Source organism: Dioscorea cayenensis, chromosome 11 (genome assembly GCF_009730915.1).
Source record: "Dioscorea cayenensis subsp. rotundata cultivar TDr96_F1 chromosome 11, TDr96_F1_v2_PseudoChromosome.rev07_lg8_w22 25.fasta, whole genome shotgun sequence".
Taxonomy (NCBI): domain Eukaryota; kingdom Viridiplantae; phylum Streptophyta; class Magnoliopsida; order Dioscoreales; family Dioscoreaceae; genus Dioscorea; species Dioscorea cayenensis.
In genome coordinates, this window is record NC_052481.1 from 3,872,575 (window position 1) to 3,880,937 (window position 8,363).

Here is an 8,363-nt window from a genome sequence, read left to right on the forward strand (position 1 = left end):
ACTTTTGGTCATAATGATATATATTAATAAAAATGATTTGAGGATATATAAGAAAATATCCTTTTTAAAAGTAAGGGTACATAAATACTGTTGGTGTTGAGGTTCTTTGAAGTGTCGAGAAGAAAAGATAAAAAGAAAATAGTGCATTAGTCTTTAAGGCATAAGCAACATTTTTTTTTAGGTTTAATTCGTCTCTACCTAATTTCAAACCTTGGATACAAATTGGATTGAATGACGAATTTCTTTTAAAATATAATGAAGAGCCTTGAGTATGGTTTGCAATCCTAAACTAAAGCAAAAACAACAATGGCTTTTACAAAGTGAAAATTTGCTTATATCTTTTGTGCACTCAAAAAACAAAGCAAGTGAATTTGTGAAAAGTTTGTTTTCATTCAATTGGCTTGAATGATGGTAGAAGATCATTTTTGTAGATATGAAGTGGTGTTATATAAAGAGACACGTCACTTCAATAATGAGGCTTACTAAAGAGACACATCACTTCAATATACAACTTCATTAATGAGTGTTTATTAAAGAGATACACTACTTTAAAGAGTATTAATTATAGAGACACACCATTTCAAATAAATCTTAATACTTGTCATTAATTAATGAAATTACAAATGACAACTTTTCATTAATCTTATTACGAATGATGCTAATTATATCTCTTTATCTTACATTCTTTCCAAGTGTCTTTTGGAGTTTTAACTACCCTCAGTGTTTTAGTCTTGTCTCTTCATGAAAAGGCATAGATAACTTCCTATATGGCTCTTCATATAAAAGGTATGATAAAGAGATACACCTCTTTATTTTTAAAATCCTCTCACAAGTACTTACACATCTTTATTTTTGAAAAAGACTTACACATTTTTATAGGAGTATGCATGGGAAAAAACCTTTGTATTATAATGGTTTTTTCTGGAAAAGATTTTTTATAATATTAAATTAAACAAAAAAACTTAAAAAAAAAACTAAACAAAAGATTGAGTTTTATAGAAGTTGAATGAGACTAGTAAGTAGCTATGGCCATTCTTGTTCAACCTTACAGAAATTATGCTTTGAATTTTGGTATGATACATAGGTTTGAGGCTATGATCAATCATAATTTTAATCACCTTATATATGTAGATGATTTGATTCTAGTTACCAAAAATGCTCCTATAACTGACATAATTTATTATTTACATCTGAATATTTACTCCCACTTAACTGACCAAAAAACCTAATTATACCAGATTTACAGTCTATCTCCCTAAATGGATTAACAAAAAATAATCTAAAACTAGTAGCTCCATTTTAAATTTTAGGATTGACAATTATTATTTTAGCTATTTAGGTGCTCTAATTAATAGCTCCCAGGAAATTTCTTATGGCTCAATTTAAGCCTATGATATCTAGGGTTTCTAATATCATTGCTTCTTGGAGCCATAAAAATTTATCTCTAAATAGTAAAATAACTTTAATTAAGAATTCCTTGGTATTAGAGCATCTTTAGTGGTTAGACTATCCTAGAGTTTGATGATCATGTAATCTCATCAATCCATTAAACTCTTACTCATTAAACTATCTCCCATAATAGTTATACTATAAAATGGGACCCATAATCAACCTATCAACGCATTAAACTATCTCTCATTATTTATACTATAAAATAGGACCCACAATTATTTCATCCATTTTTTAAACTATTAACATTAATATATTTCATTAAAACATATTTATTTAATATATTCTTGAATATTTAAAACAAAATTTAATAACATATTTAAAATTATATTTCAAAATAAATATTTAAAATATAATAAAATTGCCCTATATTATTTTGAAAAGAAAAAACAATTAATTTGTGATGTGAATTAATTTGTCATGAAAAATTTTGAAAATTATTTGGAAAATTCGGAGCTTGGGAAGATGGAGGAGTAATTTGATCCATAATATAATTGAAAATTCGAAAATGAAGAAGTGGAGAAGAATGTATGTTTTGTTTGAGTGTGTGGGTGTGTTTATAGAAATAAAATAAAAATTTAAGAATTAAAAATTTTAAAAAAAATTAAAAAGAGTCATTGCATCATTCAAACTGTTGAATTTAAAAAAATAAAAAATATTAAAAGATATGATCAAACAACCGTCCACCACAGCGGCACCGTCGTGTCAAGGACGAAGAAGTGGATGTTGGGGATGCCGTTCAACTTACTCTAGATACCGGGGTCATCCTGGGTGAAGTAACGGTTATGGCGGAAGCTTGCTTGAAGAGTTTAGAGAGAGAGAGAGAGACGTATTCACAAAAGAGGTTTCTTTATTGCATTGATGGGGATGAAAGGGATTTCCCTTATGGTGGGGGAAGTGATGCCCTCATCTTACAAACTAAGGGGCCTTATATAAGCTCCAAGACTTAACCCTTAAGTCATGCTATTCATGACATGACATATACCAAACTTACCTATTCCTAACAAGACACTTACCAAACCCACTTATTACAAGTATGTCATTCAACAGTAAAACTACTGTTGTTACAGTTGTAAACCTATTTTACACACTAAAAAAAACAAACACCGACTCTTTTACATAATAAAAACAAACAACACTGCTTCAGTCCACCAAGATGTCGTAAGCTGGGATAGGTAAAAATCTGAAACAATGAAAGTCTTTCTAGCCTTCCATCATGTTGGCTAGATTTTCTTCAGCAATATAATCCAAGCCTTCTAGAGATCCTTTTGGACTTGGTAGCATTAAAATCTCTACTGGGATACTTAATCTTGAATAATCTCCAAAGCGATACTCTCTTGCCCATGAGCAGACTTCATGATTTTTGTTTCTAGCACCATTTGACACCTTTGATTATCAGTAATTGTAGGGCAAGTTCTCTTCCAATCAGTGGAGATTGCACATGCTCGCCATAGCTTCATTTGTCTTTTGATATCTCCTAGAATGATCATATCTTCAAGTCTGATAGGAGTTACCCTTTCTTGTTCAGGCTTATGATGGCGAAGGAGAGTGATCTTGATATGATGCCTTGCTTCATCGAGATAGCCTTCATCTTAACAAGGAGGAATTGAATTTAATTCTAGATTTACATACTCATCAATTTGTGGTCCAAGAGCTTTGAAGAATTTTTGTAGAATATGTATCAGCTGCCAGTAGTCATTTAGAAAATTTGCTTGCTTCGGACTTGTCAGCATAATTCTAGACAGGTTTCCATGTTTAAAGAGGTTGATGGCTTTTAGCTAGACGCCATTGATTTCTTGATCAAGCCACTGGGACATATCTAAGGAACATTTCACGATAGTGAATCCTTCTTCACATTGACATCCAGTATCTTTATGTGCTAGTTCTCTGAGAACATTTCCAGCTATTTCAAATTCTGCCAGAAGAATTTCTTCTTTTGCAAGTTGTCGTAGTACTTCTTGTTCAGAGATAAACTGGTCATATTGAGCTTTCATAACTTTTTTGAAAATGAGTTGTTTTACTTCTTCTATTGGTTCTGGAAATACTTCAAATTTCTCTATTCTTTGTTTTCTTTCTTCAGTCATAATTTTCTTCATTTCTTCAACTTCTTTTGTAATTTGTTGAAGTTGAGCCTTGATCATAATAACTTCTTCATTCTTTTTGGATATTTCAACTTCCAATGTTTTGATTTTCTTTACTTGTTCTACCATGTAGTCAAGTGTTTGAGGTTTCAAAAAGAATTTTATACTGGGTGTTTCTGGTAATGGTAAATGAGGTGGATTTTTGATTTTTTTCATGTCTGGTGAAAGTATTTTGCTAAAGAGTGGAATAAAGAGATAAGGGTTTTTGGGTCATGTTTATTGGCCCAAAGATTGTCAAGAATAACTTGTTATGACAGGTTTAAGTTGGCTTGTGTTCTGAATTTTAGAGTGGAGTTTGGTGGGAATATTGAGAGATTTAACTAGGGTTCAAGGGAGGATGGTTGGTTATAGAAATTTTTGCCTGCCATTTCTGCAAAAAATAAGCTCATTAATCTAAATAAATTTTCATGCTTTCGCATGTGTTTGCGGTATAAAGATAACCAGGTTTTCACCATAACAAAAGATGCGTATGTGCCTACTGGTTTTGTAGCCACAGCTCTTATTATTCAGATGAACAAACCTTTGTCTGTTTATGTTTCTTTTTTAGGGACTTGGTTACATAGTTCCCACAATTAAAGAAAATGCAAATGAACCTGCTGGTATTGCAGTCACAGTTTTCTCTAATACGAATGGACAAACTATAGGGTAATGTTCAAATTACATATTTCAGTTACATGTTTCCCAAAGAGATAAGAATAATGGAGATTCAGTTTGTTGTGAAACTTCTATTTCTAAATTCAAAGAGGGAGATGAACAGAGATTAAATTCTTGTTGTAAGAATGGGAAGTTTATTGTCTCTTGTTGTTTTAGATAGTTATTCGTTTCCCATTGTTCTATACTATCTTGTATTTCTTTTATTTCTTTTTCCATTTTTGTAATCTTTTGTAGCATTGTTAATTTTTTATCTCTTAGTTCATTATTTTCTCCATTAAAGTCTTCTTTTTCTTTTTATAATTAAATCTATAGTATTTTGTAATGAATCTACAATTTTACTTCTAAAATGGGTTATGTGATATTTCAATATTATTTTGTCTTTAAATTCTTTTAATTCCTTAATCATTGTTTCTAATTCTATAGTATTTTCCTTATCTATTTTTCTTTTCTTAGTCATAATATATTTCTAATGACTTATCTAAAATATTTCCTTCCTCTTGTTCTTGAATAATTATACCTTTTCCTTTACTTTGTTCTTTTTTATTTAATATTTTTTTTAAAAAATTATCTACTTCTTCTTCAAGAGTTTTAATTCTTTTTAATAATTGTTCAATTATTTTTTTTATCTTGTCTAAATTTATTGTTTGGCTTTTCTATTTTTTGTTCTTCAAAAGTAAAATTGCATAATTTTAATACACATTTTCTACATAATGATAATTCACATTTTAAGCATGTTACTCTATGTCTCGTTATGTGAAATTTATAGCATTTATCAAATCTTGTTTTATAATTTATTTTAAATGGTTCAAATTTATGTTCACATTTTTTAAAATTTTCAACTTGGTTATATTGTTCTAATAAGTATTTAGGATTTATATCTAAATTATAAGTTTGTTTACTCATTTTTAATCATAACAAATATTTATGGAATCATATTCATTTTTTAATCTTGATTTGTAATTCCAAAATTTATGTTGATCTTTTAAATATTCATCTTGATGAAAATCTTTATATTTTGTTTTTGTTGGTTTCCAAATAGATTTACCATTTTCATCTTTTTCTTTTGATTTGATTTTTACTTCTATTAATGATTTTGTTTGATAATGAATTTAATCTCTTAAAGTTATATATCTTTTAACTCTTTTAACCACATACATTGTCTCGTTTTTATTTCTTCTCTTAGACTTCTATTATCTTTATTGTATATTTAATTGAGTTACTTATTAGAGTATCTATTAAGGTTATATCTATTGAATCTATTAAATCTTTCATGTATAACAACTTTCAATAGATTTAAATTGTTCTTCAAGGGATTTTTTCCATTTGGATAATCTGATTGTTCTTTGTTGATGTTCTAATGGATATAATTCTTTTCTTGGTATATATTTTATATTCTATATCCAATTTCCTTGATTATCATATTTTACTGTTTAGTTTCTATAAGTATTTCTGAGCTTATTTGATAAAATTGTTTCATTGTTACATAATCTTTAACACATATCAGCCAAATTGCTCTTCTTTGTTTTATTTGATTTGTTATGGTTGTATTTATACTTCCTAGATATTTTTTAATGGTTTTAATTGTTCTTTAATTAATTATGGATATGTTGTATATATTAAATCCATTTTATTTTTAAAGTTCTTCTATTTTTATGCCTTTGTTTGTATAATTTATCATTCTTATACTTATACTACCATTAGTATTTTCATAAAATTCTGCATTACTTGGTCTATTTGATGTTGTTGGGATATCTATAGGTTGGATGTTCCATTCACTTTCTTCTAATATTTCTGATGGATAAAATTTTCCTTCTATTCCTTTTAGTCCTTGGTTTTCTAGAAATGATTTTATTTTTTTAGGTGTTAGAATATAATTAATTCTACAACTGTTTGTCAATTGTCCTGTGAATGTTTTTGTTATTATTAAATTTGTTGCATTTGAGATCATGGTGTAACCTTTTGAATTTATTACTAATTTTATATATTTATAAAATGTTTCAAGTGGAACTAAAAAGTCTGGGGTCATATAAATTATTTCTGCATAATCACAATTCATATTTAATTCCATGGATTCTATTATTGCTTTTGTCATATTTTTAATTTGTCTTATGTCTACTAAGCTTAATAAAATTCTTCTACCTAATCCTTTTCTGTGTAATCTTATTACTCCTAACACTAGTAGTTCTAGATGGATTAATGTATAGCCTGATGATACAAGTTCATTATATGATTCTTCTGTTATTAAATCTAATATAATTTGTTTATCACCACTTGTACAACATATTTCTATTTCATCATAGTGTTCATATATTTTTGATTTTGTTTCAAATATTCCAAATTTATATAATTCTTCTCCTGTGATTAGTTTTATATTCATATTTCTTGCTTTATTTTGTTGTTCTTCAATTGTGTAAGTTACTTCTTGTCTTTTATAATGTTTATTAATATGATTTGTATATTTTAAATGATTTAAGATAGAGAACCTTCTAATATTATCTATACTTTTTACTATAGTTTTATTTTCTGAATTTTCTTGATTTTCTCTAGACATATTGAATTTCTATATTATCAAATTCTTGTAATAATTTAATTTTCCAGTTTTTTAATTGTTCTTTTTCTTCTTTTGATCCATTTGTAATTCATAATTTTTCTGCTAAATATTCTTCTACTTTATTGAGCCATATATATGTTTGATATTTTATTTTATCTTTTAAGCTATATTGATTTAGTTCTTCTAAAGGTAATATCTTATTTTTATTAATTCAATTTTATAATATTCTGTTGTTTCAAGTAGATGTTTCATTTCTTGGGAATTTTAACCTATATTCTGGTGGTTTTAATAATTCTTCTTTAGTCCAGATTTTAAATGGAGTTATTAGTTTTCTAATCTTTTGATTTGTTCCTAATTGAATATTTTTTACTTGATTACATAAGTCATCTATTTCATTTTTTCTATTCTCCTTTTTTTTTATACTGTTTGTTACATAATCTAGATTAGATAAGATAGTTTCTAATTTTAATAATTGTGTTTCTAAATTATTTAATTTCTTGATAATTAAATCCATCTTTGCATCCATTTTTTATTTTTATGATTCTGGTAATATTATTTCTTCTATTATTTCTTCGATGATTTGTATTGCTATTTTTAATACCGTTAATACTCAAGTTATTATTTTTATCTCTTTATGAATATTTTTTATTTTATTTTTCATTTTAAGATATTAAAATTTCTTAATATTATTATGTTGTTTATTAGGATAAACATTATTATTGTAGTACATATTATTTGTATTATAATTATTGTTTCTTTAAGAATCTGATTCATTTATGTTTTAATATTTATTTTGATTTTAATTTTTCATTAGTTTGATTTAATTTGATGATTTATGATTTCCTTCTTTTTAATATTTTTAATTTGATATTTTGTTGTTTTGATATTTTGTTGTTGATTTGATATTTTGTTGTTGTTTTAGTAAAATTTAATTTATTTTATTTTTATGTTTTTTTCAATGATATTTATATAAAACTAAAATAAGATTTGCAGAAAATATAATCTACTTCTACTTTGCAGTAAACAAAAGTTACTACTACTTTGGAATAACTTGAAATAAGTAAGAGAGAATTTTTATGCAACAACAAGATCCACAACATGTAATATGATAGAAGTTAAACTTGGTAAATAACTCTATTTGATCCATAATTATTGAAAGTAAAAACTTGTTTTAGGTTTTTGTTGGTTTTTTAATTTTTAGGGGTTTTTGAAAAATTATCTTCTTTTCACCATGGACATTCTCTGTCGGCTCGTTCAATCTTACCGTCTTAAAGTGTACTAACCTTTCCCTGTCTGCTGTACTAGGCCACCCTTGTAGAGTCTCCAGTTTCCAAAGCCTGAGTGTTCCACTTTGCATAATTACTTAGAAGAGTAATTTTTTGAAAAATTCACATGATTATCTTTTAATATGTGAGAGTTCATCCTTTCCAACTTTCAAAGTTCAGACTTACCTCCACACTCTTTTCCCCCTAAACGGACCTCCTGTTCTTCAGACGGGTACTTTTTGGTGCTCTCCAGTTTGTCTTACTCTTTATATTAGTCAGATTAACTCTTTTCACATAAAAGAT